This window comes from Pygocentrus nattereri, chromosome 23 (genome assembly GCF_015220715.1).
Source record: "Pygocentrus nattereri isolate fPygNat1 chromosome 23, fPygNat1.pri, whole genome shotgun sequence".
NCBI classification, from domain to species: Eukaryota; Metazoa; Chordata; class Actinopteri; order Characiformes; family Serrasalmidae; genus Pygocentrus; species Pygocentrus nattereri.
The window spans coordinates 29,016,047-29,039,960 of NC_051233.1; the positions used below are offsets into that span (position 1 = coordinate 29,016,047).

At 40.5% G+C, this 23,914-nt stretch overlaps 1 protein-coding gene across 5 annotated transcripts in view; it reads left to right on the forward strand.

Annotated features, from left to right (window-relative positions):
* The first annotated feature begins 2,433 nt into the window (after positions 1-2,433).
* Positions 2,434-23,914, forward strand: part of slc8a2a (solute carrier family 8 member 2a) — a 52,629-nt gene continuing 31,148 nt past the window's right edge. For all 5 annotated transcript variants that reach the window (XM_017713890.2, XM_017713892.2, XM_017713893.2 and 2 more), the window contains exon 1: positions 2,434-2,653. The gene's annotated coding sequence lies outside the window, so the exon portion shown is untranslated. The remainder of the gene's footprint in view (positions 2,654-23,914) is intronic.

Here is a 23,914-nt window from a genome sequence, read left to right on the forward strand (position 1 = left end):
CTCACCCTGTATACTTTTTCAGCTTATTGTTGTTGTTTATTCTCAGTTGTGTAGGTGGGATGACGAAAGCTCTGTAGACACTATCTGATTTTAAACATGAACAACTTTCTTTCAAATTAAAGATAGTGCTTAAAGCCCTTGTTGCAGAGACCCAGAAGGCAATGTGGAATCTCTTCCATACAGTTAGCAGAGGGGGGTAAGCCTACATAATGTTTCTATTATCACTTGTTTGTCTTTAATAACTAGAAGAAGTGGTGGGAAAGAAGAAAACGAAGGGTGCAGCTTAGAAAAGAGAATTGAATAATTAGAGGGCTTGAAAAAAGAGAAGAGCATTAATAGCCAACACACTAATATTAAACTGTCCAGTATGTCTGTCATCATTATTGCGGTTTATGTCTGCTATACACAGTAGAAAGCTATTAAGTAGAACTGCACTCAAAAGAAAATTTACAAAGTAGAACACAGTACAAAGGTTACACTGTAAAGTAGAACACAGTACAAAGTTTACACTGTAAAGCAGAACACAGTACAAAGTATACACTGTAAAGCATAACACAGTACAAACTGTACACTAAGCAGAAAACAGAACAAAGTTTACACTGTAAAGTAAACCACACTGTAAAGTAGAACACAGTGCAAAGTTTGCACTAAAGCAGAACACAGTACAAAGTTTACACTGTAAAGCAGAACACAGTACAAAGTATACTCTAAAGCAGAACACAGTACAAAGTTTACACTGTAAAGCAGAACACAGAACAAAGTTTACACTGTAAAGTAGAACACAGTACAAAGTTTACACTAAAGCAGAACACAGTACAAAGTTTACACTGTAAAGCAGAACACAGTACAAAGTATACACTAAAGCAGAAAACAGAACAAAGTTTACACTGTAAAGTAAACCACACTGTAAAGTAGAACACAGTACAAAGTTTGCACTAAAGCAGAACACAGTACAAAGTTTACACTGTAAAGCAGAACACAGTACAAAGTATACTCTAAAGCAGAACACAGTACAAAGTTTACACTGTAAAGCAGAACACAGAACAAAGTTTACACTGTAAAGTAGAACACAGTACAAAGTTTACACTAAAGCAGAACACAGTCCAAAGATTACACTGTAAAGCAGAACACAGAACAAAATTTACACTGTAAAGTAGAACACAGTACAAAGTTTACACTAAAGCAGAACACAGTACAAAGTATACACTGTAAAGCAGAACACAGTACAAAGTTTACACTGTAAAGCAGAACACAGTACAAAGTATACACTATAAAGCATAACACAGTACAAACTATACACTAAAGCAGAAAACAGAACAAAGTTTACACTGTAAAGTAAACCACACTGTAAAGTAGAACACAGTACAAAGTTTGCACTAAAGCAGAACACAGTACAAAGTTTACACTGTAAAGCAGAACACAGTACAAAGTATACTCTAAAGCAGAACACAGTACAAAGTTTACACTGTAAAGCAGAACACAGAACAAAGTTTACACTGTAAAGTAGAACACAGTACAAAGTTTACACTAAATCAGAACACAGTACAAAGATTACACTGTAAAGCAGAACACAGAACAAAATTTACACTGTAAAGTAGAACACAGTACAAAGTTTACACTAAAGCAGAACACAGTACAAAGTATACACTGTAAAGCAGAACACAGTACAAAGTTTACACTGTAAAGCAGAACACAGTACAAAGTATACACTGTAAAGCAGAACACAGTACAAAGTTTACACTGTAAAGCAGAACACAGAACAAAGTTTACACTGTAAAGTAGAACACAGTACAAAGTTTACACTAAAGCAGAACACAGTACAAAGTGTACACTGTAAAGCAGAACACAGTACAAAGTATACACTGTAAAGCAGAACACAGTACAAAGTTTACACTGTAAAGCAGAACACAGTACAAAGTATACACTGTAAAGCAGAACACAGTACAAAGTTTACACTGTAAAGCAGAACACAGTACAAAGTATACTCTAAAGCAGAACACAGTACAAAGTTTACACTGTAAAGCAGAACACAGTACAAACTATACACTAAAGCAGAACACAGAACAAAGTTTACACTCTTCTGGGGCTGGATCTCAAACAGCTCCCTGCTCCCTACATAGTGCACTACGCAGGAATTTAAATTGAGCTGATGCAGTAGTGCTAAGTTTGCACGGCTGCCTGTGGTCAAGCCTGCTTCAGCACAACGTTCATAGTCGCCGCTGGGGGTCGCTGTTGCGCAGTGCGTGCGGCGCTGCTTGTTCTGGATGGGATGCTGCTCTGACAGAAGACAGAAGGAAGGAGAGAGAGAGAGAGAGAGAGAGAGAGAGAGAGAGAGAGAGAGAGAGAGAGAGAGAGAGAGAGAGAGAGAGAGAGAGAGAGAGAGGTACTCACACCCAGGCAGGCTGAAGGTGAGGCTGTACTGGGCAGGCTGCTGGTGAGGCTGTACTGGCCAGGCTGTGCTGGGCAGGTTGTGCTGGGCAGGCTGATGGTCAGGCTGATGGTCAAGCTGTGCTGGTCAGGCTGATGGTCAGGCTTTGCTGGGCAGGCTGATGGTCAGGCTGTGCTGGAGCGGCCTTGGGACCAAAAAACTCCTCCGGCTTCTGCTCCCCGTGATGCGCGCGCCACCGCCGGCACACCTGCTGTAGAAAACCAGGTGAGTTTCACTGAAAGCGGGAAACTTTATCACGGCTTCTTCTGTCTCGTGCCCAGGCGCGCGTGCATCTGTCAGCATGTAAACAGCTGGCGGTTCTTACGCGGCGTTTACATCCAGACCGATGCGCGCTGAGAACGCGCGCGCGCGCTGATCGCTGGCGGTGTTTAGGCTCTTTAATACACGCTTAGCGGGTTTCGCGCTCGTGCGCCCACCGTGCTCCTGTTGACCCGGGCTGTCTCGGCGCGCGGGGAGATGTTAATGGCGCGTGCTCGGTGTCTCTTTATTATTTAGCAGCTGCTGAAAGTGAAGTGTCCCTGTCCCCTCCGCGCGCTGCCTCGGTTTCTAATAGCCCGCTTTGTGAGAGGACTGTGCATGCCAGCGCGCGCGGGATTCCCATGTAGCCCCCCCTGCTGAAAAAACCAGCAGACCAGCGTGAACTCAGCGCTGGTTTAGCTGGTCACCCAGTATGGTCATGCTGGTCGACCAGACCTTACAGCCCTACTGGTGACATCTCATATAAATAAAAACAATGTGTGGTCACGACTTAGTGAGGCGTGGGAGTGTGATCCTAACGCGTGGCCACGCCATATTAACACGTGGGAATGAGATCCTAACGCGAAGCCACTCCATATTAACACGTGGGAATGAGATACTAATGCAAGGTCATGACTTAGTAAGGCATGGGAAAGTACAGAGCCCCACTGGTGAAACCCTGTATAAATAAAAATAATGCATGGCCACGCTTTATTTTTACACATGGGAACCAGATCCTAACGCACGGCCACAAGGTAGTAAGCCGCAATCTCATTTCCATGCCTTACTAGGTCGATCACACGCATTAGGATCTTGTTCCCATGCGTTAATAAAGCGTGGCCATGCATTATTTTTATTTATAAAATATGTCACCAGCAGGGCTCCGTAGGAATGAGATCCTAATGTGTGGTCATGGTTTAGTAAAGCTTGGGAATAAGATAATTAAGTCATGGCTACAACTTGGTAAGTTGTGGCTATACATTAGAATCTCATTCCCATGCCTTACTAAGTTGTGGCCAAAATTTCATTATCTCATTCCCATGCCTTACTAAGCCATGGCCACAGGAGGTTGGTGACCATCTGTGCTGGCCAGTGCAGGCTTTTCCAGCGGGTCGTGTAACCCACCCTGCTGGAAAAAGACCATTAGAACAATTAAGAACAAAAATTTGTTTTTGCTTTCTAATGGAACTTGTTTAATCTAATGGGAATGGGTTTACCATTAGATACTACCAGTTTCCTGTAGATGCCATTAGGAAACCACCAGATGTGTCTATAATCAGTCTCAGCAAACCTTTTAAATCATTAGGGCCATTTACAGTGTGATTTCAGCCCATCAGGAAAACACAAAAAAACATAACTGGCTATTGGACACCATCAGTAACCAAAACACACTTCTAATGGTGTCTATCATTTTTTCAGCAGGGTATTAATATCTATATCTCAAATGGTCCATGTGTTCTCTGAAGACATCCTGCTGAAAATGATATCCTTTATCACCCACCAGGTTTAAAATTGAATGGTTTTGCTTTCTAATGGGGCTAATGGTTTCCACCTGAGACCACTAGTTTCCTGTAGAACACCTTGAGACCCCATTAGGAAACCATCAGAAGCATTTAGAATTAGCTATTGGTGTTAGCTATTAATGCATTAAGATCCTTTACAATCTGATATTAGCCTATTAAAAAAGCCAAAACGCATGACAAAAGCATCAGGAACCAACAAAAACGCTCACATTTATCAAGTTTTGGCTAAAAACGTACATTTTTACTGAGTTATTGCATTAAAGCCAGTGTTTTGGTCAAATATGACCACTGTTTTTGTTTTATAAAATCCTAAATTGATTGGGAATAAAGGTATGACAATTGTATGCAATCATAAAAGTCGGGACTGTTAGATGACGATCCTGAGCATAACTAGACCAAATTTCATCTCAGTCAGAACAAGATCTGTTGCATTTTCCCTCGTTGCGCTAAACTTGGTTGTGATTCAGTGTGTATGGCTTGATTAACCAGCTAGTGTAAAATTAGCATCGGCAGATTCCGTCACACATTGCTGCAGCGTTTCGTTTTGCACTGGAACATCAGAGTCACAGCCGTGTGGTCAAAGTCTCTGTCTAGTCCCAGTGGAGCTGATTAAACAGTAATCCAGTAATCCAGTAATCTCATGCAGCTGAAAAGGTGTTGTCTTTCGAAATGGAAAAAAAAGCAACTGAATATTTTGTTACATCGCTTGGCATCCTTTAATGACAAACTGTACAAGTGTGACCATCTCTGTGCCAGCATGAGGCCAACTTCTGTACATCTGGAGATGGAGTTCAACTCGGGTTCAAGGTTTGGAGGATACATCCCTCATTAAAATATTCATAGTAGTCGTAAAGGAATTCTTGTAAGAATCTTATAATACATTTTAAAATCTTGCTAAACTTTACTAGGAGATACTGCTTAATGACGTTCAGTCTTAGCAGTTGGTTTAGCTGGTCACCCAGCATGGTCACACTGGTTGGCCAGCATACCAGCATCAAAACACAGCATATGCTGGTTTTGCTGGTGACCAGCCATGCTGGTCTATGCTGGTGTTTCTAGCAGGTGCTGGCTTTACATGGTTTGCTTCTCCAATCCAAATAATCCCAAAAACATTCAGTGACAATGAGGTCTGGACTCTGGGGTGGTCAGTCCATTGTTCAGGTTCTTTGTTTGATGTGTCTGTCTCATTTTCTCAGTGAGGGCTTCTTTATCAGCTACACATCCTTTCAGATCAATGGTGCCGAGTTGTCTTCTCACAGTTGACGATTTTTATTATTTTTTTGGTGGTCTACCAGGTCTTGTAGGTGGTTGTTAGGAATCCCACCGTCCACCACTTATTAAAGTACTGGGGTGATGCCTCACCAACATTTTGATTGAGTTAAAGAAGCGTACATTGTAAATAATCTCCTTGCTCTTTAAATTGCACAGCCCCGCCCCCAAGCTGAAATGCAAATTTTGACTCGTTCTGATTTTGACTTGTGTATGAAGTTAAATCAGTGTCGCCAGAACCTGAACCTGAATTCATGATTCTGAACCTTAATTTATGATGCTGAACCTGAATATGTGACCCTGAACCTGACTTCCTGATTTTTTTTTCCAGGTTGAGAAATTCAGGTTGAGAAATCCAAGTTGTAAAATTCAGGTGTGGAGACTCAGGTTGTAAAATTCAGGTGTGAAGACTCAGGTTGTAAAATTCAGGTCTGGAGATTCAGGTTGTAAAATTCAGGTGTGGAGACTCACGTAGTAAAATTCAGGTCTGGAGATTCAAGTTGTAAAATTCAGTTGTGGAGATTCAGGTTGTAAAATTCAGTTGTGCAGTCTCAGGTTGTAAAATTCTGGTCTGGAAATTGAGGTTGTAAAATTCAGGTCTGGAGATTCAGGTTGTAAAATTCAGGTCTGGAGATTCAGGTTGTAAAATTCAGGTCTGGAGATTCAGGTTGTAAATTTCAGGTTTGGAGATTTAGGTTGTAAAATTCAGGTCTGGAGACTCAGGGAAACATCCAGGGTACTCAGGAAGAGCAAACAAATGTAGATGTAATCAAATCACTTATTATAAGAAATCAAGCATCAGCTCATATCTGTACGAGAAACCAATAAATCAATAAATACAATACAATAAAAAGCATCAGGAATTCAGGTTCAGCGTCACAAATTCAGGTTCAGCGTCACAAATCAGGTTCAGGTTCTGGTGACACTGATTAAACTCCATACACAAGTCAAAATCAGAACCAATCAAAATTCGCATTTCAGCTTGAGGGCGGAGCTTTCCCCAAACAGTAAAACCCTCAATAACTCACTAAGCCTGTGAAAGTGTTCTTACTGCGATACTTGAAGAGATGAATTCGGTCACAGTTCATGTTCCACACTGTGTAAAAGTTACTGAATGTCAGTTTCAGCATTTCTCGCTGCTAAGAATAAACTGAGAGTTGATGTTCTTAAGAGTTTAGAATCCGAGCTGAATCTGGTGGAGCATGCAGGGTCAAAACCAACACTGACACTATTTATGAAGAAGTTCCTCTTAAAAAAGATTTTTCTTTGAGGGTCTTTAGCACAGAAAATGCTTCTAAAGTTCTTTGCATCATGAAAGTTTTTTTTTCATATTGATTGAGAATGTGCTGTACATGGTTCTATATAAGGTTCTGTATAGCACCAAAAAGGCTTCTTCTTTTGTTATGATGTCAAGTTTGTTACAATAGAAGAACTCTTTTTGGTTCTATATAGAATCTTTTTGAAAAGGGTTCTGTATAGAACTATCTACAACACATTCTCCATCAATCTGAAGAACCTTTTCATAATGTAAAGAACCCACTAATCATGCAAAATGTTCTGAGAGTGTTCATGGTTCTATATAGAACTTTTTTTTTTACTAAAGAACCTTTGAAGGGGCATATTTTTAAGAGTGATTGATCGTTGGCATGTTATTATAGTCATGCTGTGCTGTGTGTGAGCTGGAAGGTAACTCGTTAGTCTTTATCAGTGTGTTAGCTCCACCAGCAGGCACCAGCAGACGTTTTGCCTCACCCCTGCTTCATATTCGTTTACTTCATCTGCCGACTCCTCCCTCCCTCTCTCTCCTCACTCACTCTCTCTCTCTCTCTCTCCCTCCCTCACGCTCTCTCTCTTCTCGCTCCCTCTCTCTCCCTCTCTCCTCCTTCACGTTCTCTCTCCTCACTCTCTTTCTCTTTCCCTCCCTCTCTCTCCTCCCCCTCCCTCACTCACTCTCTCTCCCTCCCCCTCTCTCTCTTCCCTCTCTCTTTCTCTCTCTTTCCCTCCCCTCTCTTTCTCTCTTTCCCTCCCTCTCTCTCCTCCTTCACACTCTCTCTCCTCACTCACTCTCTCTCCCTCCCTCTCTCTCCTCCCCCTCCCTCACTCTCTCTTTCCCTCCCCCTCTCTCTCTCTCCTTCTCTCTCTCTCTCTCTCTCTTCCCTCACTCTCTCTCTTCTCTCACTCTCTCTCTTCTCACTCTCTCTCCCTCTCTCTCTCCTTCCTCATTCTCTCTCTCTTCTCTCACTCTCTCTCTTCTCACTCTCTCTCCCTCTCTCTCTCCTTCCTCATTCTCTCTCTCTTCTCCCTCACTCTCTCTCTCTCTCTCCCTGTCTCCAATACAGAGTGTTCATTCTTAGTCTCACGTAAATGCAAATGTAGTTTCAATGCGCAACATTTATCTCTGTATGTCTCTCTTACAAACTCCACACTTTACTCACTCAACACACACACACACACACACACACACACACACACACACACACACACACAGTGCAGTTAATCCTCTGTGTTGTGAGTTGGTGAGACTGTAAGGTATCAGATCTGTAACAGCCCACACTGGAACATAAAACTCAGTGTGTGTTCGGCTCTAACGGCACATCAGCGAGCTGTGGGGGTCTACTGTATACCACACACACACACACACACACACACACACACACACACACACACACACACACACACACACACACCAGACTGAACCCCCCCTGACTGACCAACTGAAACTCATTAGTACACAAAAGGTCTTGGTACATCTGAGACTTAACAAGGACACAGACTTAACAAAGTAAAGGTCTCTCTTTCTTTCTTTCTTTCTTTCTTTCTTTCTTTCTTTCTTTCTTATTTTCTCTCTTCTCACTCTTTTTTCTCTTTGTGTGGGTGTCTCTTTCTTGATCTCTCTCATTCTTCTATCCCTTCTCTTACTTTCTCTCTCAACTTTTTGTCTCCCTGTTTTCCTTCCTTTCTCCCACTTTATTTCTCTTTTTCTTCTATCTCTTTCTATCTCTCTGTGTCTCTCTTCTCTCTCTCTCTCTCTCTCTCTCTCTCTCTCTCTCTCTCTCTCTCTCTTTCTCTCTCTCTCTCAGACTCATTGGTCCTGTAGTAATAACAGTAATAATGGATCTGAGTGGGTTGTTGTCTTATTTGCATTGGTGGCTGTTTTGATCCTGTGAAGTGTTTTGGTGTCTGTCTGGAGGAGGAACTGAGTTGCACTCTACGTCTCTGTGACTCCACACAGGCATGGACTACATGAAATTTTAAGGAGCTGAAAATTCTTATAGATGATAACGTTGGCTGATGTCATTTAATATGGCTCAAATTTAAACAGACAGTCAAATTGTGCTTCAGTGACTGACAACAATAGAAAAATTTAGAATAAAGATGTTGAAAAATCAAACATTGTGCTTTTAATGTGCCTTTTAAGCCTGCAATGATTTGTCGGTGCACTCAGTTCTGATGTCAGCTATGAAAGACATGTTGAAATAGTTCTCTCAGTGGCCAGAGCTGACATTGCAGTGGTAATCAAGGAGCCCATCTTCCTACATGTAGTTCAAAAGGGGTGCTCTCTTTAAATTGATTGGCCACCCCAGATGCCACCCCAAAATTTCTGCCACATCATTCACTGCTATCCGCAGAACAGCACTCCAATGACAAATAATAAAAAGAAAAAGAAAAGACCTGCACACAGAAGAGTGACGTATGGATCTGCGCAGTTGATCCATGGTTTAGATGGGCTTCTTGTGCTCGAAAGCAAAGCAGATAATGAGCCCCTCTCCAAAACAAGACCAGATTCAGTCCTGAGTACGGACTCAAGTCTTCAGGACAAGTGTGAAGACGGTCAAAGGGATGTGTGAATATCTGTGTGTATCACGTACGTGTTGCCGGAACAAAAACTGTAACTTTACAGGAGAAGGAAAAAACATTCTTTACTTTTAATGTAAATCAATGGAACCAGATTTTTTCAAGTCATTTTGGGATCATTTCTTTTGGTTTATTCATCATGAAATTTACACACAATATAGAAGGCATCTTGGGCTTATTAAAGCTATTCCAAAGGAAACTTTGGAAAAGAAGTCTCACAAACGTCAATCTTGGCTAAGCGATGGCTGCAGACATGAACGCTGGCATGCGCTTTAAAATTAGGACCCTCTACCCTTCGGATTGACTGGATCTACTTTGACCTAAACATGTGCTTTTTTTGAATTTTTGAAATCTCAAGTGTGGCTGTTTTTGGTATGGAGCTGTGGCGCTGAGGGACACAGCAGCACACACAAGACTATGCCATTTGTCTGGAAATGTGAAAAAGGCCTACATTAATTAAATTACACAATTTCTCTAAAAGCAAGAGGACCGTGGGCCACTGTAGGCTCACTGATTGGGCAGCCCACTAGTGGTTCAGCAGAGAAGTAGACAAAATTCCATTTTCCACCCACAGTCCGATTTACTGACTTTTCCTTCCTTCTTTTCTTTAGTTATAACTTGTAAATTCGTTTAGTGAATCATTTTAATCTAGCGCAAAAAATGTTTCTATTCAAATGTTTTTATCAGGCCTAGTCATTATTTTTTCAGTGGTTTGTTATATTTGTCTCAGTTTATTTTCTAAAATAAAAGTGCGCATTTAAAATCTGTTGGAGGAGAATAAAAACTAGTTAGAGCTTGTATGCAGGACAGTAATCTGGATGGTCCAAGGGGGAAAAAGCAGTGGCAAACAGTCAGCGGGGTGGTGACCTTATCGAGCAAGCAGGCCGATATATGCTCGCTGTCTGTTGTCCATCCTTACTCCAACTGTGATCATCCAGCCAAGGCATGTTTGCTGTCTGAAGTTTCCTTTTTAGTTTGTTTTTAACACATTTATGGAAATGTATATGCATCATTTAGCCGTAGCATCGAGATAAGTATGGGCAGATTCAAGCTTTAAGCTGGCTGCTACTGTTTTGTCGATGTTTAGACGTAACGGTGTGTCATGCAGTGCCAGAACCCTCATCAGATACTGAGCAAGTCAACAAGGTTTGAGGTGAGTGTGTGATGTAGGGGTGATGAGGTGTTTCTGTTGGCTATGTTGGCCTCATAGCTCCAGTATAAAACTAAAGAAGCAAACTAAATTTGGGATAATTGTGGAAGAAGTTCAGCCCAAGATTAGACTTGATCCTTCTCCAAGAAACCAAAGCTTTACAGTAGAGTTATAGACTTATTTGTCAGACACATGATCCCGAATAAAGAAGTAAATGTCATTAGATTGGACTGTAGTCCTTTTGTTACTGTGGTGTACACCGTTTAGATTTGACCGTCCTAAATGCTGTGTATGGAGCTGTATCCATAAACTCTCACAGAGATCAATTCCGTAATTGTGTCTAATGATTTTATGTGCAACATCCCTCTGATCCGCACTCACTCTCAGGAGTGCATCAGGAAAGCTCTTGGAGATCAATGTTTGACGTTGTACTTGGAAGCCTGAAAGCTTGTATTGATCCGTTGTAGCCATTAGGGCTGGTGCACATTTTACTTCAGTGCTTTGAGTTTAAAGACTTAGGTGCAAATAACATGGAGGCATCCAAGGTTTTGAGTAGATTAGACACTTATTGACCCGCAGAAACTCATTTGCGCTGTCAAAGTTGGGCAAAAATGACATTTGATCATTCCTTCAAAATATAAAAGCACAATTCAGTGTCTATTTTTGCTCGTTATGTCCGTAAGAGGGCAAACCAATACGGAGAGAGATGTAACTTCTTACATAACAGAACTCCATGGAGGTCGCGCTCATGTGGGTGCATGTTTTCGAGATGTGTCCTCAGGCTGCTGGTGCTGGAATGGTAAGCTAATTGTAGCTTACATAGTGCTTCCAAGCAGGGCTTTTTATATTGCTCAGAGTGCGGATCACTTTCTCTGCAGCTGAATCACTTTGTGAGCTCTCTGCCATCATTACCACATGGTTGTTGTTGAACTGTTTGCTTGCTTCAGCTGGACCTACATTTAATTTCAACCGGTGAAAGTGAAGTTGTGTGACTCCTGTCCATCATGCAGTTGGTTCAGTGCCCAGGCCCACACTAAAACCCACAAGACTGCAGTAATACTGTTTTTTTTTCTTTTTGCAAGATACTGCTTTCCATCAAGGACCACCACAGGGTACATCTTAACAGATATTAAAATGCTGTGGGGGCTAACTGATAATAGATAACTGATAAAATGCAATATGATTTTATACATTTGACTGATGACTATAAGTTCTCCATTTTCACACTTCTTCAACTGGCAGTCTTAAATAATATAAGTAGTGTAAAACTAGGGCTGGTTCTACCCAGAATTCTTGTTTTATGACACGTGCCTCTTATTTGTCTTGTCTTTCATCAGTTCCTTTTAAAGAAAAGGAAGTTTTTTGTTTTATAACTGGATGAATCGCGGTGAATCTTATTACACTATATTTCCGAGAGTATTCACTCACCCATCCAAATCATTGAATTCAGGTGTTCCAGTCACTTCCATGGCCACAGGTGTATAAAGCCAAGCTCCTAGGCCTGCAGACTGCTTCTACAAACATTAGTGAAAGAATGGGTCGCTCTCAGGAGCTCAGTGAATTCCAGTGTGGTACCGTGATCGGACGCCACCTGTGCAACAAGTCCAGTCATGAAGTTTCCTCACTACTAAATATTCCACAGCCAACTGTCAGTGGTATCATAACAGTAGAAGCGATTAGGAACAACAGCAGCTCAGCCACAAAGTGGTAGGCCACATAATATAACAGAGCAGGTTGAGCAGATGCTGAGGGGCATAGTGCGCAGAGGTCACCAACTTTCTGCAGAGTCAATCACTACAGACCCTCCAAACTTCATGTGGCCTTCAGATGAGCTCAAGAACAGCGTAGAGAGCTTCATGAAATGGGTTTCCATGACCGAGCAGCTGCATCCAAGCCTTACATCACCAATGCAAAGCGTTGGATGCAGTGGTGTAAAACGCCACCACTGGACTCTAGAGCAGTTGAGATGTGTTCTCTGGAGTGACGAATCACGCTTCTCCATCCGGAAATCTAATGGACGAGTCTGGGTTTGCCGGTTGTCAGAAGAACGGGACTTTGCATTGTGCCAAGTGTAAAGTTTGGTGGATGGGGGATTATGGTGTGGGGCTGTTTTTCAGGAGTTGGGATCGACCTTAGTTCCAGTGAAAGGACCTCTTAATGCTACAGCAGACCAAGAGATTTTGGACAATTTCATGCTCCCAACTTTGTGGGAACAGTTTGGGGACGGCCCCTTCCTGTTCCAACATGACTGCGCACCAGTGCACCAAGTGAGATCCATAAAGACATGGATGAGCAAGTTTGGTGTGGAAGAACTTGACTGGCCTGCACAGAATCCTAACCTCAACCTTATAGAACACCTTTGGGATGAATTAGAGTGGAGACTGTGAGCCAGGCCTTCTCGTCCAACATCAGCGTCTGACCTCACAAATGCGCTTCTGGAAGAACGGTCAAAAATTCCCATAAACACACTCCTAAACCTTGTGGAAAGCCTAGCTGCAAAGGGTGGGCCGACATCATATTAGACCCTATGGATTAAGAACGGGCTCTCACTCAATTTCATATGTGTGTGAAGGCAGACGAGCAAATACTTTTGGCAATTTAGTGTATTTTGCGTTGTTAACCGCAATTAATTCCATTTGTTTTACCTACTTAAAGCAGTCCATTTTGTCATGCCTATATGAGTGAACAGGCTTTACCAGAATGTATTTATTAGTTTCATTATTTCAATATTTCCATTTTCCACTGTGCAGCAGTGGCTGCGTTTCACTCAAAAACAAATTTGTTGCAGTAGATGGAAATAACGTTTTATCAAGAGAGCCATGAATGGAACTTGAAAGTTGTATTTGGGCTGCAGTGACAGTCTGTCATAACCTACAGTGCACCAGCAGCTGAACATCAGAGTGAAACTAGGTCTGAAGGATCAAACTAGCAAAAAATGTCTGATGTTAATGATTTATTGTGCTATTAATGTGTTAACTTGTACACTACAAGTTATAAATGTTCTCATTCTCTTTGACTGGCTAGGAGACATGTTTTTCATATTTGTAACCATGATGTTCTTTGTGTTGAAACTGATCACAGTGGTTCTCAAACTGGTCATCAGGGACCTCAGATGCTCCAGATGTTTGCTCCGACTTACCTTGCAACACATAGCAATATGTAGGGATGCAGCAAAAATATGGATGGTCTGGGGGTCCTTGACGACCAGTTCAACAATCACCACTCTAGATGATACTGCTTCAAACAGAATTTGCCATGTGAAACTGTACACTGGGATTATACTGTCAATTCATATTCCATAATTCAGTTTAATAATACCAATGAATTATTAAGACCCAGGGCCGGCAGTAAATCAAGAGTGGGACATATAAAAACGCTGGAGGGGAAGTGAGGTGGGATTGCAGCGCAAGGTCCAGGCCTGGGTTTTATGGGAGCTTGACCATGGGTCCGAGCCACTAGGGAGACCCTGTGAGTTATTGTGAGAAACTTTAAACAGTTGTGGGAAATTCACAAAAAAATTTGGGATATAGTCCATTATAATCCTGACACTCTCCATCTTTCCTAAATGTCTGCTTCATTTTCTGGTCCCATCACTGCTTAGCAACAATTCCACTATTTATCATTACCTCAGTCAAGCTTTCAGTTGTGGTAAGCTAGAGTTCCTGTGAGTGCACTTTGAAGTTGAACCTCCATATATTCAAAAGATGTGTCTGAGGGATGTGTAAAAGTGAGACTTTGGCACAGTTAATGATGCCCATTTTCAAAGCCAAATATAAAATGTCAACCACCAAAATTGCTCTGTCATCAAAGGTAAAATATAAATGAGCTGTGGCAGTATGCTTTAGCTAGGGTACTTGATGATTTGAGTTTTTATGTTTGCTGCTTTTTCTGTCTTTATGTACATTTTAGCCATCAGATTTTACTTTGTCATCTTTGCTAAGGTAAATGTAGTGCTTGTCAGATGTGAATGCATGATTTACAGGGAAATGCTGCATTGTTTGGTGGGTTTACATTAACCTGTGCTCTCATTAATATATGCATAATATTGTAATTATACAGGCTTGATTGGAAAAAACATGTTGACAGCGCTGACATGCCCAACACTGCGTTTTGTTTTTGTTTTTGCTGCCATTGTGAGGCTCCACAGGATTCATGTAACCTGCTGTGATTCCATAAAAAAACTCTAACCTCCTAAAAAGGTAGGGATCTACCAAATAACCAGATAGCTTGCTGAACCAGGCCTGGCAACGCCGACCCATTAAGGAAATCTGTCCGCTTATTCATCTTCCCACAACAGACAGTGTGTCCCTACAATGCAAGTAGTACAAAGTGATACATGTAAACTCTCAATGTTTAATCAGTGCAGCCTTTTATACTGGACACTGTTTAGTTTCTCCTTGTTTTTTGACGCTTATATACGAACATCACGTCAATTCAGTTCAGTCCCATCAGGTCTCTCTATGTTCTGTTCATATTCTCCTTTTTCCATATTACTTGTTTGGAACTAATACAAGTACAACTAGTCAGGACTAAGCAGTAAATGTTTCCTCTCCGACACCCAAACTAAAGTAATTCAACCTGTCCGCATTAAGGCCAATGGAGTCCTACGAGTTACTGACACTCCAAAAGATTTAAGATTACAAACAGCTTCCTGCTCCTCTTTCTGCTCTTAGTAGTGATGGGGAGCTTCTCCCTGTCTCATAGTCCGGGCCTGTCTCCGCAAAGCATTTCAGCTCAAACCTTCCTATAAGTGAAAATGACAATGATGACCACAGTAGAATTGTAACGACAGGGCATGGATTCAGTCTTAGTTTAGAAGGTCTGTTTCTGGATCAGCACCTGGTGATTAAATGGCGTATAAACAGTGAGGAATCTGATTTGAGATCAGGACACACTTTTTTTGGTAACAGACACATCTCAAGTTAAATCAAGGTGTGGTGTAGGATGGGTGACGTGGCAAAAAAGTTTGACAGAGTGCAATTTTCAGATTGCAAGAGCTAAAATGTTAATTAAGCCCATATTTTTAACAATGTGGTACAGATTTTTTATAAATGGGGAACTTTGGAATTGACTATAAATGAGTTACAGTACCAGAACCAGAACTAACTGGTAGTAACTGGCAGCATTCAAGCCTCAAGCCAGACAAAAGTGGATAGTCTGGTCTAAACAACAAGGCTGGACCTTACTTTACAGAAAGTATTAAGTATTACATTAAGATATTATCCCCAAATTATTAAGTCCTATGATACTTAAAAGTAAGATTTGACAATGCAGGATGTCACAGTATTTATTTTTTCTGACATTCGATAAAGAAGGGCCACAATTAAAAAGTACTATCAAAACGTATGAATACAGTTATTTATGTTCAACATTTCGCTGTGATCCAGTAAATCCAATTACACAGGACTACTTGCAAACAGTTGGTCAGTGTTTTTAAGTGCTGATGATATCCATGATATGATCAGAAGAGCGTACTGTGAGTTATTGTGATGTAATTTATTGCAATAACGCTAAATATTGTCATATCGCCCAGCTCTAGGGTCTTGGTGCTAGACAAATTCATTTCCAAAAGATCTGTTGGAGTAGGATTAATTTAAATTAGTTTAATATTGTCTAATATTTCAAAATAAAAAAAAAAAGCCTATATCTTTGCTTTTAGCTAACTTAGCAGAGTTTTTAAAGTATACAGCATGCTGAAACATGGTGACAAAGATTATTTCTGAAGAACAAAGAACAAGAACAGTATTTTGAATATACACAATATCCACACATGACTTTTACTCCTCGAATAAAAGCCTTCACTGAAGCACACTGCAAGCTCTAGTGGTCTACTGCGGAAAGTAACTAAGTAAACTTTACTTAGCTGTGCTCTCATTTATGTTATTCTGTCATGAACACATATTGCAGCTAAAATCTACACAGCATGGTTGCGTTCTAGAGAGTGAATTCACTGTCAATGTAAGAGACACCTTCCATCCATGGGACGAGTTCAGTCCTCAGCACGTATCGTGAGCTAATTTTCCTCGTATTAGATTAATTGGCCAAACCGCCTATAAACTAAGTGAACTAACCCTGTTGCACAATGAAATCAAGCTAACTGAGACACGAGAATGCAACGATTATCACTAATGCAGTTGCTTACTTGGTAACTAACAGTGAGAAGTGCTTGCGGTTTGTCAGTTGTACCTGAGTATTGTTACTGAATATTGCTTACAAGTTTTTCATATGTTAAATACCTAATCCTGTTACCTGTATTCCGTTTCCCCTGATGGCACTGGTATGAAATGTAACCGAAAGCATTTGCTACTCTTTGTGAAAGAGTAGCTGTTTGTACACTAAGAGTTACAGGGCAGCCAACTGGCCTGTTTACCTGTTTACCCTTCCAATTATGCCATTTACAAAGTTTTGCAGGTGTCACCTTCCAATAGACTCTGCGTATAAAATATAAATGTGCGTCTGTCAGATGATTTGTGTTTGAGAATGTGTGTGTATCTGTGTGTGTGCATGTGTGTAGCTTCATTGTCTTGCTGCCGTGCTGAATATTGTATAATGTCCGTGTTGCGGCGAAAGGCAGTTGAAGTTGAGACTGTGGCTCCTTCTAGAGTGACCGTATCGCAATGGTCAGAGAAAGTGGCAGGTGTAACTCACACCACAGGACCTGAGCTCCCTCCGTCTGACCAGCTTAATTTGTGTGTGTGTGTGTATGCGCATCCGTTCAGCTGTATTGGTCTCAGTATCTGTCTGGTGGGTTTGTTTGTCTAGTTGGCTTTTTGTTTTGTCTGGCTGTCTGTATTTTGTCTCCTTTTTGCCGACATCTTTCTCTCCTTTCTATGTGCATTTGCTCTTTTTTCTTGTTTTTCTCATATTTTCTCTCTCTCTTCTCTCTTCTCTTCTCTGTACTTTCTCAATGGCACAATGCCATCCTAATCAGCAGATACCTGCTGTAGCCTGATCCCAGAATAACTTAGGTTGTACTATTGCATGGATAGATAGTTGTACAGGTGAAGTGAGGCTATGGAGGAGGCAATGAAAAGGCAAGTATGTTTGCATATCAGGCAAAAAAAGAGTATTTTCTGGATGGTTGCTCAGTGTGAAAAACTTATTTTTTAAAACCTTCATTTAGTCAGTTAGCCAAGATATATTTAGCTCTGCACTGGACTGGAGCAGCAAGGCTAATGTACATTACATGGACATAAGTATGTGAACACTCACAATCTCCATAGCTAAACTTCGGCATGGGCTGAACTGAAAGGCTCAGTGACTTTAAACATGGCGTAGTATACCACCATTGTCTCAAGTCAGTTCATGAAATATCTGCCCTGCTAGATCTGCCCTGGTCAACTCTAAGTGCAGTTATTGTGAATTGGAAGCATTTAGGAGCAACAACAGCTCAGTTACGAAGGGGTGGACCATGCAAACCATGCATAAACTTCCGGAATGCATAGTAAAGTTTGGGTGAGGAGGGATAATGGGCTGGAACTGTAAAGGGTTTGGGCCCTTTAGGTCCTATGAAGGATGATGTTTATGCTACAGCATACAAAGATATAAAAAGTTATATGATCCCAACATTATGGCAGCAGTTTGGGAAAGATTGTTTCCTCTTCAGCATGACTGGGTGTGAAGAAACTCCAGTGGCCTGCACAAAGTGCTGACCTGATGGTCAGGTAACTAACTAGTAATGTTACATTATTACAAGCAGATGTTAAGTAGCCTCAAATATGTTTACTTATGCTGTTAAGGCTGGGCGTACACTACATGATTCTTGGCCTGATTTTACCTGCAATTTGCCCCTTGCGTCAAATTTTAACAATCTGGAGTGATTTTTCAATTTGGGAGCTCAATTGGAAGCGACTGATGGTGCAGATGATGTGGTCGTGTGAGTGGAAAAAAGAGTGAATCTTTGGCCCTCTGATTGAATGATTGCAGATAACAGTTTATCATACAGTGTTATAAATAAAAGAAGGTCTGTTAGAGATTACTTAACAACTCAATGTGATTTGTGGTAAGAGTGATGATTTTAATGCAGTTTGGACCATGCTAACTGGATGCTAACTACGCTTCCACTGCTTGTAAGCTACAGTAGCCTCATAGCTAAACTAAAGAAGCAAATTTCAGACAACAAACGCAGCCTGGTTGGTCAACTACATTTGAGGCAAAAAGGAAATTGAAAAGATGAAATTTTTCTCCAAACTATTCATTTATGTATCTTACAGACCCCATTCTTCATTGCTGATTCTGCGCTTTCCTCTGCACCGCAGAAGTGTTTATCTGCTCTAACACCTGACTTGCCTCATGAAAGTCTTGATAATGAGCCGATGAGTTGAAACCACAGTGCTAGAGCAGTGAAAACACTTTGTGTGGCTCGATGTGGCTGTCCAGGCCTGCAGTCTGACACCGCTGATTCTGAGCCAAGCGTGTCTAACATTAGCAAGCTCCAATTAACCAGATGCTTTAAGTAACATTAGCCCGATTTCTCAAATACAAGTCAAGGCTGAAACAGCCTCAATAGTCTGAAATGAACTGAAACACCAAATTAGAGCACAGAATCAATTTCGGGTTTCTTTTATACATAGTAGCAGAAAAATGCTAATAATACAGTTCAGATTACTTTAGCACCAAAACACTTCCAAATAAAACCCAATATGTTGCCTTTGTTGTAACAAAGCCATACACCTCTGAGATATTAGCTGTACTTCTGAAGGGAAAATGTTTAACTTTAATACAATTTTATTTGTTGTGGTTGGGATAGTGTAGTGGTTAACACCTCTGCCTTCTACACTGTAGACTGAGACTCAATCCCCACCTGGGCAAACACCCTACACTATACCAATAAGAGTCCTTGGGCAAGACTCCTAACACCGCCTTGGCCTACCTATGTAAAAATAATCAAATTGTAAGTCGCTCTGGATAAGAGCGTCAGCCAAATGCTATAAATGTAAATTTGTGTAGCAAAATTTGATCCCAAACAGTATTCGAGTATATGAAAGCGACGTTATGTTATTATAATAAATAGGTAGTAGTGAAGAACTGCTCTTACAATATAGTAGAGCTGGAACTTACAATGAATGGATTAATCTAACTATAATTTATCATTTAGGTTCTGTCAGTGTGCCTGGCAGTTTCTTCATTTAAGATGCAATGAAACCGAAGAAGTCACATCACCCCCTACACTTCCTGTAGTGAACTGCAGTTTGTCAGAATGAGTACATGTAGCATATGAACACTGGAACAATATAATAATAGTATAATAATAATGATAATTTTTACTTATAATCACTTTTATGCCAGTGGCAGCTCAAAGTGCTTTACAGACAGGTGATAAAGCTTGACAGTAATACAAGAAATTGTAAGTATAAGTTTAGAATCATGTCATCGCTGTCCAATAAAAACCACGTATCTCCATTTTTGTTGATTTTTAGTTTTCTATGTCATTGCAACACCAGCTGCTTTAAATTGTGTAAAAAATGTCATGATGAGTGGACCAATAGAAATGCTCTAAAAGCACCTGGAACAAAATCTCTTTACATTGACTTACATTGAAAGGTAAGAGTGTTTGTTTTTCATTGGGCAGTGACGATATAAGAAATTAAACGCTCGATTAATGAGATATGTTTTCAGATGCTTTTTAGAAGTGAGCACTGAGCTTGACTGTCTAATAAAAGGTGGCAGATTAACTGAACGAGTCTCTCAATGTTTTCAGTTGTTTACAGAAGGTGTTTGCAGAAGGCCACTATCTGCAGATCCAAGATCATAAACAGACAGACACTTTGTGATGTAAGCACTGCTTTAAAGTCATTTTAGAGCCTTAAAAACAAGTAGCAGAACTTTCAAATCTGTCCTGAACGATACACATAGCCAGTGCAGCTCTTTTAAAGTGGGAGTGATGTGGTTTTGTTTTTGTTAGGATGCTGCTACCACATTTTGTACGAGTTGTAAAGGATGCATTGTTTTCTTAGGAAGTCCAGTGAGAAGACCATTACAGTGATCAACTCTGCTTCTAACAAATGTGTGAACAAGTTTCTCTGCATCACTCTGAGATCGAAAAGGCTGAACTTCAGCAATATTTCTCAAGTGACAGAAAGCTTATAGAGAGTTAGGCTAATAGTAATGACAGCAATACAGTATATATTACAATCAAAACAGTACTGATATAATATTTTAAGGAAATTAATCATTTTGTAAAAAGATTAGGGCTGGATTAATCTTAAACCTAATCCAAATCTATGAAACCAGCGATAGAGTTTAATGGGTTTGTCAAGAGTCATTAATTGATATCTGTTCTCTCTGATATTAAAGATTGAAGGAATTGTCCAATTCTTGCATTCAAATAATGAAGATGGCCACATTTGTAGTACTGGTATGTACCTTTTGTGACAGCAGATGACCCTAATAACTGGAAATGTTGGTTTAAGGAATCTAGCATTTTCAAGAAAACCTGGCTACATTGATCATTACTTCATAGCAAATTGAGTGGTGGGAGGAGGGGTTTGGTTTTTCCTCATGTGTAATGCTCAGAAATGTTTAGAAAAACTGTAGGTAACATCCGCTCATAGGTTTTTCCCACTAGAGTACCTTACTTGGCGTTTAGATCAGTAATTGAACCAAAAAGTGAGTTAACGAAGGTGGTGCTAATTTGTGGAGTATACTCTTACATACCTAGATACTCGCGTTGGGTCCAGGCACATCGACGTCGTCACCATTTTGGGGTGGTCAGCATCGCAGCTGGACAGCATTGAGTACCATTACAGAGCAGCAGTTTAAGAAAGATACTGTCCAAAATTACACTATTTCAAGAATATTGCACTCAGGATTATAAAACAGAGGGAACGCAGCGATTCACACTCGTGTTAGTGTGATGCATATTGTTTGCGTGATGTTTATGTGCAGATACGGTCGTGTGGTTGGTGAAGCTCACAGAACCCGTTGATGTGATTGTTTTAACTCTGGTTTTATATTCAGCTTATTTCATTTAGGGAATCATAACTTAATGTAGTAGTTATGTATTTACAACGATGGTTAAGGCTTTTCAGCTGGGTAAATTATTATATTCCTTAGTAATCCTTGTATACCTATGATTGTACTTGTTAGCTACATTAGTCTCGTAGCTCCAGGTTGAAGAATGTGTACAGATTGAGTGATGAGCTATGGGAAAAGTTGTATTTGAATTTGATTTTTTGCCAAATGATCACTTCAAACAATCAATACAGCCTCGACTTCCAGTCAACTGTAATGGCTACTAATACCAGCCTCTACTTTTGGCTTTTAAGATCAGTATGTGTGAGTGGGTTTCTGTCTACACAGCCCAGAAAACAGAGCTAACTGCGGAGACCTCCCTTCACAACCACATTAAACAAATTAGCAGAAAACAAGGAGCGCAATGACCTGCGCCACTGCATGGCATGAATGAACGGGAGTTAACGAATAGGCCCAGTTCCAGTCCTGGACTGTGGTCTTGTGTTATGTGTTTTCAATGGACTAACACACTTCATTCAACCTGGTAATGCATTATTGAAGCATCTCTTCAATCAGGTGTGTTAGATAAGGGGAAAGACTAAACAGCAAATTGGTGCATCAGTTATAGTTATGATGCATGCCAGAAGTTAGTGATGGTCAATATGTGATGTCATTCTAATAAAATATTACATCACTACATGCTTTTCTGGGTTTATGATGGGTAAAGTAGAACAGACAGATTTAGATCAGTTATACAGAGACAACAAAGAACAACAACCACTGTATAGTTACTGCATCAACTGCATGGTATCAAAGTTGGATGGTTGGATGTCAGAGAGGTGGAGTCAAGCTAGTGTCTCAGACTTGAGTTGCATTTGACTGACTCGCGACTCACCTCAGACTCAAGACTTACGACTTAATTTCGTGAAGCTTTTTATTACCTGTCAACCAGCCACTTCATTAAAAACACCGCCTTATTTCTACGCTCATTGTCCATTTTATCAGCTCCACTTATTATATAGCTGCACTTTGTAGTTCTACAGAGACACTTAGGTGCTTAAAAGCTAAAAAATGATGACTGTAAACAGGTTGTTGCAAAACGTACTAGTAACACTAGTGCGGCAGGAGGAGAGGCAGGAGGAGGTTAGTGTGTATCAGTGCTGCTCTGTGTTTTTTTTTAGCCCAAATAATATAAATAAGTGTGATACTTTACTGAAAAAGAACAAAAAGGAAAGCATTGAAAATACTTTGTATAAAAAAAACAACATGGTATAAAAGCACAGAAATATGAGTTTTGCTTCATATACACATTTATACATTTACTTAGTATGCACACAATTTGTAATAGTAAACACATTTTATTTCATTTGCATGCAGTTTGTAATGATAAAAAAAACATTCATAAAGACTCTGCGAGTGTGGGTTTCCTCTCTTTCAGTGATGCCTGAAGAAGTATTAATAGCTGCCCCTTGTGGAGAACATTCAGAGTGCGTCCAGGCCAACTCAATGCAGGCAATTATTAATCTGCATCTAATAGTCTTTCATTATTTTGTGCCATTCTTGTGCAACATTAGCCAGGTGCCTGTACGGAGAAAGAGACAAAGAGAGATTGCAGGTGAGATTGTAGAGCAGAGATACTGATAGCAGATCTCTGTGAGCGCATGCGCACATGAGCGATGGCTGCTCACCGGAGACAGCAGGACACGGAGTGCTGGGCTCAGTTACAGCAGACATGTCTGTCTGTCTGTGTGGTCAGCCTGCAGACGCGTTCTCTGTCCCTGCATAAGAATGATGTCCTGACTAGACCACATGACACTTACATGGTATTGACCAGTCCATGCTTTGCACACAAGTACATTCTTTTGATGCGTCTGTTGCTTGTTTGAATAAGCTTTTAATTAAAGTCTGAGGGAGTTTAAGGGGCAGATTTACTAAAACAGGCGTTAATCGCTGACAGACTACTGACACTTTGCGGTGGTGAAGGCGGCTAATTTTGTGGCTTGTCTATCAAAAACGTCTATGCAAATAAGCACAGGCGCACCTTCATAATTTACATGTGAACAGTGCATTATAACCGTGTGTATTACTCACATGCTGTTTCCATGGAAGCCTGATTCTGCCACGTAGAAGAAAAAGGCTGTGTCTCAAACGGCACAGAGTAGTGCACCCTGCATTAGAAGTGCATTTATTAGTGTAGCATGGAAAGTGTACAAGTGTGTGATTTGGGATGCAGCCAAAATGTCTTTTATCGTCTGATTTTGGTTCAAATGGTAACTATTAGACTGAAATAATGTATTTTCTTTCTCAAATTTTGATTTAGTAGGTCAACTAAAAAACAAGTTATTACTTTCTACAAACATGTATCATTATTTTGACATGATACATCATTATTGTGTGAAAACAAGACATCATAATAAGTGATTATAAGATGCAGATGAGCTAAACTTCAGATGTTCTGGTGCCTGTTTAAATTTACTG